The sequence below is a fragment of the Gavia stellata genome, chromosome 1, assembly GCF_030936135.1.
Source record: "Gavia stellata isolate bGavSte3 chromosome 1, bGavSte3.hap2, whole genome shotgun sequence".
Taxonomy (NCBI): domain Eukaryota; kingdom Metazoa; phylum Chordata; class Aves; order Gaviiformes; family Gaviidae; genus Gavia; species Gavia stellata.
This window is the reverse complement of record NC_082594.1, coordinates 117,438,335-117,450,905: the sequence shown is the minus strand read 5'-3', so window position 1 is coordinate 117,450,905 and position 12,571 is coordinate 117,438,335. Positions and strand designations below refer to the sequence as shown.

The 12,571-nt window shown below is 38.8% G+C and overlaps 1 protein-coding gene across 4 annotated transcripts in view; it reads right to left on the bottom strand.

Moving 5' to 3' along the window:
• DCAF6 (DDB1 and CUL4 associated factor 6) overlaps positions 1 to 12,571 on the bottom strand; it is a 93,710-nt gene that overhangs the window by 80,399 nt on the left and 740 nt on the right. The window lies entirely within an intron of this gene.

Sequence of the window (12,571 nt, the reverse complement as noted above, 5' to 3'; positions counted from 1 at the left end):
AGTCATTCATAACATGAATTTAAATATGGAAAAGCAGGCAAAAGTGAAACTGCAGCTGCTTCCTTGTAACTTATTCCATCAAAACGTTCCACTGCGCGCAACGTCAAACCAAATGATGCCTTGCCACTCACTTCTGGAGGATTACCTAACTTCAGTGTTCGGGCATGTATACACAGCTCTAATCTCACTTCAGGGAGCAATACCAAAATGTCACAACATCCCTTGTATTCCCCGCTCACGGCAGTTATGACACCGTTTAGGTCACAATCCTCCATTTAGGAATTGCTGGTCAGGTGCTTTCTACATGGCTATTTTGGCAGAGGTACACATACCTTTCTTTTGTAAGCGACTTACTCAGTGCTACTTCAGAACTGATGACAGCAGTCAAGTTTAATGCTTCAAGCATGTAAAACCTCCACATATTTAAAACTGTACTCCAGAATTTCCCATTGAAAAAGTACAGATCATTTCATGATGAAGGTCTAGCTTTAAAGTACATTTGTGCTCTGCAGAAATATAACTAAACTTTGATCCAAAGCAGCACCACCATGGTATGAGACATTAAAAGACAACGCTTATTCAGAAAACTAGTAATAGATCCTGTTTGTCAAATGAACACTCATTTATGCCGAGCTGGCTCTTTCCAAGGCCAAGTCCCTCAGCGCTAGCTTGCTGTGACATTTGGAATGCCCTAGTTTAAAACTGAAATGGAGCCAGCATCTGTTCCCAATGCAGAGCACATGTTATCTTGCACTCTAAGCGCATTTAAAAACTACTCTTGATTTTCCAGGGTAGAGCTTACATATTTCTGAAGCCACTCCATGAAAAGATGACAAGTCCAGTTCATTGTATAGAGGTTATTTTGCTGGATTGACTACGTCAAACTCTGCATAGCGATCCAGTATAACTTCCGATGCACATCTCAACACACTGTTTTTCCAGCAACCAGAATTCTCCATATACCGTACAGTAAACAGCACTATACACAATATGCACTGAATTAACTTTCATTGAGGTATGCTAAAATTCTTGAAGATTAATTAAAATCTTGAAAAACATTTGTTAGCTACATAGAATGACAGTGGCCCCATTTTATAGACAGTGAAACTGTGACACAGGAAACTGAAGCAATTTATCAAAGGAGAGAGTGAATCAGCAGTACTTCCAGAAACCAAATCCATTGGTGTGATGTCCAGTCCTTTGATCAAGGCCCTGCATTATATTTCCTTATTGTTTTGTTCTACTGTATAAATGCCAAAAAAAAAATGGTAGCTCTTGGTTCTGTCAATGTTTAAAAGACTACCATTCAAGTTACTATGAACAACTACTTCATTATGGTTTAAGTTCAAAACAGATAACCCAAATTCTTCTCTGCTCTTAATGATACATCATCAAGCCTGAAGGTCTGAACACTATACAGAAAATACTATACATAATAATATTATAATATATATAACTATACATAATATATATGTATATAACTACACATAATAATACTATATAACTATATATAACCATACAGAAATTAAATTTCTTTGTATAGTATTATTATATGAAGAGACTTACTTGCCATTTCAATACACAAGAGCTTTGCTACTAAACACCCAGCATCAAACAACTTTGTGTTGATCAAGCTTGCACTCAAATCCTAAGATACACTTCAGAATAAGCTTTATGTATTAAGAAACACAAAACTTTCACACATTAACACTAAGACAGAAACTACAGAGGATAGGACACTATGCCCTGAATTACAGTCCAGCAAGCCTGTAGTATCTCCTGGTGAGTATATTGATACAAAATTTTATCTCAAAAGAAACACAAAAAGAGATCTGCTGAAGTAAAAAAAAAAAAAAACCCACAACAGTTCAGTGATGTTATACATTTTAGGGTAATTAATAAGCATTTTGAAAAGACTTCTGTTTAGGTTTGCTTCTACAGAATCTGCAAGAGTAAGTAACTATAGGTAACAGCACAGATAAGATTTGTTTGCATTAGTAGCAATGTCTGTAATTAACTTTCAAACATATTTCAGGTACTAAAAGTATCCACTCCTGAATATAAGCTTCCATTGGGCTCCATCACTGGTAAGGCTACAAGCATTTGAGCTTTAAATCAATGTGTTTAAATTCTGTTTGATATTTACGATGTTTTATGCTTGAAAGATGCTTAATCCATAAAATTCAATTGTATTAATATCAATTTTTTAAGGTGTTCTCAGTGGCAAAAATGTGGCATAAAGTACAACTAGCTGTCTTAAAGAAGGCATTTTGTGTGTGTGTTCTAAGCACTAGCTTTTGAGTGAGTGTGCTATATTGAGTGGATTTCATTCACAAGTACACCATATTCTGGCAGCTGTCCTGTCCCCACTTATGCTGCCCATAGTAAAGTCTTCTGTATTGTTCTTGCCTTAGATTGCAGCTGAGCAGAAGATAAAATGAGCGTGTTTTAAAAATGCCAGTTTTCAGCCATTTTGATATTCATTTAATCATTTAAAGTAGCCCAATGATCATACACAAACTACTCACTGAGATAAAAGGCACTCGAAATTTTTGTGTCACAAATATTTCTCATTTCTACAGAGGACAAAAATTTGCATGATAAAACAAAGAGAAGCTATACCTATGTAAAAGACAACCAAAGGCAAAAAGATAACATGCACCGCCTTACTCTTCTCAACACAAAACTATCCAAAATAGCTTAAGCGTGATTAACTGGATGTATTGTTAACCAAATGCAAAAGCATCTTCTGTTTCTCCAGCAGCACTAAAATACATCTCCCAAGTGAACAACTTGAAATTCTAAAGCAGATACCAACACAAAACTGAATAGTCATCAGATCAAGAAAAATACACTTGAGTCCTGTTTTCTTCTCATCAAAGGAGGCTTCCATTAACTGAAGGCAAAAAGAAAAATCATGCAGAGTGTTGCAAGTTGTAGTAAACAGCATTACTGTAGGTTTCAACACGTCTTTGGAAATGCTTTTCTCTGATTTTGAAGTCTTCATCTGAAATAGTATGTGGAACAGTAATGTACATTGAGTATTTTCTCATAAAAATTATATTAACATAGTAACCCAGACAATCCTTATGATACTTTGGGAAATACACATCACATCAGGCACTCTGCTTTATTTTCTCAAGTACTACTTATCTGTGTAACACCCAAGGTTAATTAGGAGCACTACTTTTCAGCAAGAACAGACAATGTCTAAGAAGCTGGAAAAGGGGCATGACTCTACCCCACTGCAAAAGTTAAGACTGCTAGCAGCAGAACCATGATCTATCCTCTCCAAGCACTCAGACAAAATGAATACTGGAGCATGGAAAATCACTAGCAGAAGGAAAGAGAAAGTCACTGGAATCTGCTCTTAGGAGAAGCACATTCCTAGCAGGCATGTTCTCTTACAGCTGAAGATGTGTGTGCCCAATACTGCTGCCAGTCCTTCCATTACCTTTAAGTGTCTGTCAGAGGCTACTGCTTCTCAAATCAGTCAGCAGGACTAATCCTGAACATCCCCTAGCCCATTTTGGACAAAGGTTCTGGGGTAAATAAAAGCCTACTATTTAATGTTGTTTAAGCTAATTCAATACACATTTTTAAACAGCTTAAGAAGTGATTATATAGAAGCTTACCAGCCCATCTAAAGAGACATGTCTTCCAGCAAAAAAGCAGAGCCTGCCTTTACCACAAGGACGTCTCAGTGAAACTGAGACTTTGGACAGGGTGGAACTGAGTTAAAAGCATTTACTATTCTGCACACCTACCTAATCAAACATACCGTTTAATCCTGGGTAGTATAGAAATTATACACTGCCGGGTTTGGGGGAAGATGTGAAATAGATACAGATATACACACCATAATAGATACAGGTACATAACCCCGAGAGATTACCAAGTGTAAACACTCGGAAATTGCCCAGGATTAGAGTTTAAAGAGAGATGACATCAAAAGTTGAGCTAAAGTAGGAATCTGAGTCTTGGTAGTAGATGACTACTAAGTAACACTGTGACGTAAGTTGAATTATCATTGGGCATTTAAAAACAAATGGAAAAAAGCTTACTTTTAAAAGTTACACTGCTTGTTGCATTAAACTGTATGTATTCATCCTAGGTGACCAAAAGACCCTATGACCCTATTGTTTAACTCAAGGGACTTCTTTTTTACTTAAGAGAGTTTTCAGGACATAACAGTGTTTCTAAAATAGAAACCAACAAATTAAAAAGGAACCACATTTTTCCTCTTTTCCTAGGAAAGGTAAATAACGGGAACACACTACAATAATAAAAACAACAAAGCCATGTAACCTGCATAAAGAGGTGGTTTTGGTTTTGTATAATAGTTTTCTATATTGGTGAAGTTTCAGTAGTTCAATAAAGGTTGAACAAATATCACTAATTGTTCAGAATGCATGGGAAGGGAAGGGAAGGGAAGGGAAGGGAAGGGGAGGGGAGGGGAGGGGAGGGGAGGGGAGGGGAGGGGAGGGGAGGGGAGGGGAGGGGAGGGGAGGGGAGGGGAGGGGAGGGGAGGGGAGGGGAGGGGAGGGGAGGGGAGGGGAGGGGAGGGGAGGGGAGGGGAGGGGAGGGGAGGGGAGGGGAGGGGAGGGGAGGGGAGGGGAGGGAAGGGAAGGGAAGGGAAGGGAAGGGAAGGGAAGGGAAGGGAAGGGAAGGGAAGGGAAGGGAAGGGAAGGGAAGGGAAGGGAAGGGAAGGGAAGGGAAGGGAAGGGAAGGGAAGGGAAGGGAAGGGAAGGGAAGGGAAGGGAAGGGAAGGGAAGGGAAGGGAAGGGAAGGGAAGGGAAGGGAAGGGAAGGGAAGGGAAGGGAAGGGAAGGGAAGGGAAGGGAAGGGAAGGGAAGGGAAGGGAAGGGAAGGGAAGGGAAGGGAAGGGAAGGGAAGGGAAGGGAAGGGAAGGGAAGGGAAGGGAAGGGAAGGGAAGGGAAGGGAAGGGAAGGGAAGGGTCCTCATCTTCCTTATGATATCTGCTAAGTAGAGAGCAGCAGCATTAATGATGCATTCAATTTTCCTGAGGAAAGCCTGCAAATCCTTAAAGAACAAAACAAGGAAAATAAGGGGACATTAAAATTCACTGCTGTGACTCAGATTCCATCTCACGATATTCACGTTCAATATTTAATGATTCAACACATACTAAAGCATTTGGGACATATCTGAATCAGCAACTCACTAAGCCCCAAAGACAGGAAAACGCTGAGACTTGCACTTAATCAGTGAAAAATCCAGCTTTGTTTGAAGGCTGGCATACTTTGTATCTGAACTGATCTTTTTCCTTACTGCTGGGACCAGACTAGTCTCAAGTGTCAACAAGTTCTTGATACATGATCAGTTATATCCCACTAGACTATTTTAGGGACATTCAAGGATAGAAGATCAGGAATCGCAAACAAATCACAAGAACTCATAGTATTGCAGTGCAATAGCTTAAAAGTGACTAAACACAGATATGCTTAATGGTCTACCCTAACGCAGTTAATGGAAGCAATCCACCTGGAAGAAGGCTACAGAAAAAAAAAATGTTTAAAAAACATAAAGAGATCTAAAGTGATCTCCGACATCACTACCTCATCCTGAAATACAAATCCAGTACACGCAGTACACGACTTGTTTTTGCAGCAAGAGACAGCTTTCATGTATCCAAAGCTCATTATTACAAGATCAAGGTGCAACTTAACTATGAAGCTGTCTGAAACACTCAGTATCAAGACACAGGCAGTTATTTACAAAGCAAATACATTCTTTGTACAAAAAGCCTTTAAAAGCATACAATGTAAATTCAATGAAATACTGCCATCAAAAATGAAAAGACATTTAAAGTGCACACAAATCTTTACAGTCTCCAGCTGTTTGCATGAGAAGACTGAGACTCCAAAGGATATAAAGCAAATACATTTGCACCCTATAATATATAATTCAAATAATATAATTATACATGCAAAGCCTTGGGACTACAACACACTTACATACACTCATACTTCTTGGCAACCACTAACACACATGATGAACGTTCAGTGCACAGACATTACACATAAGGTTAATCCCTTAAAAACAAAAAGTACATCTGCATAATTTAGCCCATGTCAAGCAAAGCTGACAAAACTGCAGACAACTTAAAAGGCCTCTTGAATTTCTGAAGGACAGAAAATCAACAATCTGAAACAGTTGTACCAATTTTTGAGCATTTCCTTCTAGCTCCATTTAGGCTGGATGTATTTGTATGCAATGCCAGAAATCCCCCTTCCATTAATGTTTTTATGCTGTATGTCAAGATACAACAGCAGCAAAAAAGCTGGTGTTTTGAAAATTAAAACATCAAAACTTAGTAAGTAGGTCCATTGATAATGACATCTGATCTAGACAGTACTATAAAAAAAGAAAAAAACAAAACCCAAAAAACCAAACTTCAGCGAAGTAGTCCCACCAAAGAACATAATAATGTTATCTGTAAGGGTCTACACTTTCTCATAAATTGATGTTAGTACATAAAAAACAGAAATTATACTTCTATCAATCCCCAACATCCTAAAAACTAACTTTGGAAAATATTCTCTTATTTCAGGACAGACTGATAGAAGGCATTGAGTAACCCCAGACCCTACATCTCGTGTGTCTTTTTTTTAAGAAAATATACTAAAATGATTGTCAATACTTTATCACTGAGTCGGAGCAAGGTGGGACAACACTGAGAAGACAGAAGCAGTAACACAAATCATAACAATTAAACCACAAAACACACAGGGAAGATGTAAGTGAGAAAAGGTCAATGATATTGTTAACTACAAGCAAAGATTCCTGAGACAGTAGCAAAACAAGCTATCAGATTTACATAGTGTAGTGCTACATGGCTGTACCACTTGCAGGTTCAACTGGCTCCCGCGCCTCCACTTCCATAGCTTAGTTAGTCTACGAGTGAAATAATCCCAAAGATAACAGAAGGCTGATTAGACTGAAATTAAAGCTAAGTATTCAGCACTCAGACACCAGAAATATCCAACCTTAATCCTGCCTCCCAGCTCACATCTCGTTCTGGTTTTCTGGTATGTACCAAATTATAACCAACCATCTTTTCTTTATTTGTTGCCTTGTCCAGATGATTCTGCTATACTATGTTTTTACTTTCCTTTACCGATAGTGTGCTACTTTTGACAAATTATTCTATTCAAACATTTCAAATGGGTGTCTTTATTATCTCAGTTGGTTTACTTGGAACTAGAAAAAAACAAAACATTAATCTTTACGTGCTAGGATCACCCCTAACATTTTTTCAAAATGCTATTTTATACATATGCATTCTGACTTTATATTCCTTGATACAAATTTAAATGAGATGGTACCAGGGAATTCGTTTGAGACATAGTCTCTTCATTAAACCCCTCCAAATTCAATTTGTTATCAACAGGTCTCAATGACACACTGCTCATTCAATTGCGCATTGTAATTTTTTAAGGATTATAGTGGCTAAGTCTTGCTTTTATTAACAGGGGAAAAAAACCAACATATCCAGTTTAAGGCAATACCTGATCACTGTACTCTCTTGTGTTTTTTATAATTCAAAAGTAACATTCCTTTTCTGCAATGCTCTTTATGTCTTAAAACTTTTCCATACAACCACTGAAAATCCAATGACTATACCAAATTTCCTGCCTGACATATATTAGATTGAGCACATTAAGGTGTTTGGTTTTGTTTCAAAGATGTATTTCCCTCTAATTCATTCATTACACTGTGCACTTCAATTCTGACTCTGCCTATTTCTATTATTCGGAAAACATCACTAATGAAAAAAATTTGGGGGGTTCAACTGTATCTTCAGTTAGTCTAGTTTCACAAAGTATTTGGTGTGTACAAGAATATATCACTACAGAACTGGTTTTCTGGGCACACACCAAAGTGCAGTGGAGGATGCTGCACATCAAGAAGCCACACTGCTTACATTAAAACAACAGTCAATCTTTTGTGTCCTCGTAATCAGACAAACAGGTAAATTTACAGTGGTCCTTTTTCAAGCAGCAGTTAATTTGCTAGCCTTGTATAAAGAAAAACAGCATAAAAACACTGCTACCAATTCTGGGTTTTAGCTGCGACAGGTGAGTGTTTTTAATTCATTCTGGAAAAGAAAATTAATGCCAGAGGTTTAGGACATGAAATGTAACAGTGCACCTGAAAATAACTACACATCAAAAGTGTTATGCAAAGAATTAAAGAAGAAAGGCTGATGAAATACTCTGTGACTATCTCCAAGTCTGCAAGAGCACCAGCTACAAAGCTGATCGTTTTAAAGCTGCCTGACCCTTCTTACTCTGTACTATTTTCAAAGACTAAGATACCACGTGTTGAAATGTAGCTAGAGCAAAAATTGGGGAAAATAACACATGTCTCTCCAGTTTTTCTCCCTAACATTCAGGTTACCATCTCTGCTGGTTTTTGTTTGTTTGTCCAAGAAAAACAACAGAGAGAATGGAAGTTTTCAGTATCTTAAGGAACTACTTTCACTCTCGCACACTGGGCAATGTATTTTAGGAATAACTAAATGTTCAACAGCAATACCCAACTCTATCTACATTCAGTGAGCCACTACTAGTTTTATAAACTAATAAGGCAATGAATGCAACACAGTCAACATCAAAACTAATCGGTTGTCCATACACGTAACAGCTATTCTTGCCTATCCTGTTTTTCAGCCCTACCAATGACCAGGGTCATTAACTTACTTCAAAACTGTAATTAGTTTTGCTTTTACTATGGTTCATCTTGGTAAAGAGGGAGAGCTACTGACACCTGATTAGTTTAGTAAGTTCTCCCTACCTACATAATAATATATTTATAGTTCTCTTTTTAGCAACAGCTAAAAAGAGCTGTAGCTAAACAGCTGTTGAAACTTTACAAAATTTGACCACAATGAACCTGACTACTGGTTTCCCTGCAGTTAATTTATAGATTTCAAACCTTCCCGAAATCTTAAAAAACAGGATGAGAAAAACATAGTAAGATATGAAACAGTCTTTAAAGAGAGGGGATTGGAAACTCAGGAGACAGCATCACAACACTATCTCTAAGAAATCTGGTAAGCTTAAAAATTTAACATCACAAGGAAAGACGTTAGAAAATAGTACATGAACAAGGGTATCAGAGATTAGGGGGAACTGACTCACTTTGATACTTGCTTCCATCGTATCAAGCACCACAACTTCTGACAATCACTCTGAGCTAAAAAACGGCATCAGTTCCTCTCTGCCAACAATTTTAGAGTAACAGATTTTCTCTGGATAACCTGCTATGCCAGTTAACAACAACAACAACAACAAAAAAAAGGAAAAGTCTTCAGTTGTCCTCCTGGCTAAACAGAGCCATCCTCAGCAGCATGACCCTTCACAGAAAAGCAAATAAAACCGTCACATTAAATACTTCAGAGAAATTAAGGACTCACTTTCTTGCAAGAAACCCATGCAGTTATTTCTCTAGTGATATTATTATATGCTATACTTCAACCACACAGAGGCCTTTATTGTGATGGCACCGAACACCTCACCTGCTATCAGAACTGGTATGTTCATTAGTTGCTGAAATATTGCCACAACGATACAAAATTGCAACAAAGATTTGGGGATTCTCGGGAAAGTATCATGACTGAATAATTACATTAGCCAGTTTCAAAGCAGAATTTAAATTGGATGCTACAGTTTACTACCAATATTTTTCCGTGTAAAAGCACTGTGATGTTTTTAACAACTGGAATTAGTCTGAAACTCGGCTTCCATCTGTGATCCAGCAGCAGGACTCCTCCCACTAGCACTAGGCTAAGACAATGCCCAAACTGAATCAAAGGAAAGAGCGTTACTGACAGCCTGCCCGAGGCTTGGCTTTCTCTGAAGACTTCAGATACGAGAACTGTCTGAAATTGAGACTAATTAGCCTACAAATGCTGAAGAAAATGTAGCTAACAGATACACTGATAAGACCCACATTTTCCCTCTATCATCACAGCGGGAATTCTTACCAAATGATAACATCTGAAGGACACGTCCCAGGTATGTATACATTGCCCCATCTCCACAAGGCTTTCCTCTAGAACTCTGTCCAGAACTGACTAGGTTTCAGAGCAGTTATTTAGAGATCTTGCAAAATCAGACAAGAGTTCTGCAAGGACATAAATTCCAGGAGTGAACTATCTCCATGGAAAGGTACAGTATGATGCACAGATCCCTCCTGGAGCAGCTGTTTTCAAAAGCTGAAAGAGGCTATAAATAGAGTGACAGCCAATTGCCAGTTCACATAAAACTAAAACACAGAGTAAATAGGAAACAGCAGTTAGTTCTCAGATGTCCTCCTTCAAATAGCAGAAGACAGTCGCCTTCAATATTCCCCATATTCTACACTGTAGCATAACAACACCATCCAAACGAATGGTTCACTACGCAAGTATCATTCATACCTACACATCTTCCTATCAACACATTGTGAACTGCATTGCTAGTTATGGACTTGCTATGAGGGTTCTCCTTTGATTTGCTGGCTGAAAAAGAGCAGCAGACAATCAAGAGTCATATAACATACTTTATTTTGTACTGGTATCAGTAATTGTTTTGACAATTTTACAAAAAGAACTAACCCAAACAAAAACCCCAAACAAACAAACAAAAAGCAAAAAATGCACATGGACAATGCCTTGAGTCTCCCAATACTATTACTAAGTCAAAATGAAATGCTTGACTTGCATTTGTTCTGTCTGTCAGACTGTTGGAACAGTATAAAAACAGTATAAATAGGAAGAAACCTTACTTCCCATTCAGACTAGATCAGCATTGACCGACAATCAGTGTCACCCATCTAACTTCACTGCGATCTCAACCTGTGTCCAAACAACGAAGCTCCTACATAGAACTGCTGAACTCTGAAAGAGAAAAGAGCCATATATACACTAAACAGCACATAAAAAGGCACAACAACAGGCCTGTCGTCTGGTACATCTGCACACAAGCAATCACACCTGACTAGCAGCAAAATTAGTGGGTCTATTAAGGCCATAAATGCCATTTTGAATACAAGCGTGATGGCTCTACAAGAGAAGCAGACTATGTACTAACCGCTTTCATTAAAAGCCGAAGTCAGCAAGGACTGAGCAACTCTCGCCACCACCAATGCAGATCTTAACATCAATTCACTGGGAAGCCTCTCCCAGGTCCTATTTTCTCAAGGCTATAAAGCTACTGAACACATTTAGGTTAGATGTGAAAACATTTATGTTAGATGAAAAACAGTAAATACGAGACCTTAACCTAGTCACCAGAGGGATTTTGTTTTTAACTAAAGTTACAAACATTTTATTGGAGCAGTGTCCAGAAAAAGAGATCTTAAAAAAATCTGGGAGGATGATTTCTACCGATCAAATCTTAATACTTCAACTGTCAGAGACACAACCATGTAAAAGCAAAACCAAAAGGTCTTACAGTGCTTCTTCAAAATCTACACACCAGAGTCCTAATTTTAACATTGAGCTTTTCTGCTCCAACTGGAGCAGGCAAAAAAAAAAAAAAAAAAAAAAAATTCCTTAGGTATCCAGTCAGAAGGATATCTGTGTTTGATCACTAAAAGTTAGGACAATCCTCAGCTAAGACTTGGCCAAGCACAGCTGTCAAGACATAACAAAAGTCAAAAGCAGTTAGACCATTAGTTTTCAACGTTTTTTAACTTTACGACCTCAAAAATTTTTTCCGAAGGACTTACGTGCATGTAGGTGCCATACGCACATACGCCCCCTCTGTAATAGGTGGAAACCTACCAGCAATGACCTCGCTTTTCTCAATTACCTTTTGTGGATTACTGAGTGCTCAGGGACCACAGACAGAAAACTACCGAGTTAAGACTTGGTAATGTGATATGCCACCTTAGATTCCACTAGGAATCCAAATGAAAACCAATACCAACCACAGTCAGAAAAGCCTAGGAGGCACAAGAAGTACCTAGGCGGTACAAAATTTCACAATACTGTAATAAGCTCAAGTACTCAACGTTTCGACTCAAAACCAGGAGTTATTTTGCCACACAAGCACAAAAAGATGTGCTTGTGACCAATAAGCCATCTCCCCTGGAGAGCCACCCCCGCTTCCCAAAGCAGGGTGTCGTTATGATATATGCAACAGACTGCCACACCGCCAAAAACACGTGAATAATTATTGTTTTTTAATATTTTGGGGAAGGGGGAGATGCAGAACGCATGCAACCTGCGCCATTAGCAGGAACATCAGTAGTTCTTTTACACTAATCTCCCTGAAGCCACTAACACTGGTCTGAACTCAGGGCACTCAGAAAGTGAAAATAACTAGCTTCGCGTTTGAAAGAGACGGCAGCAAGAAGCTGAAGCGTATTTAGAGACACACACACACCCCCCCCCGACTGCTGCAGAGCAGTTGTGAACACAAAGACACGCCGAACACGCCGGCACCCCGCACCCTCAGCTGGCTCTGCCCAGCCTCCGGCTTCCGAAACCCAGGAAACACCTAGGAGCCCGGGGAACAATCAGGCCGTTGTCCCGGCACTGACGCGGTTTATCAGCAATT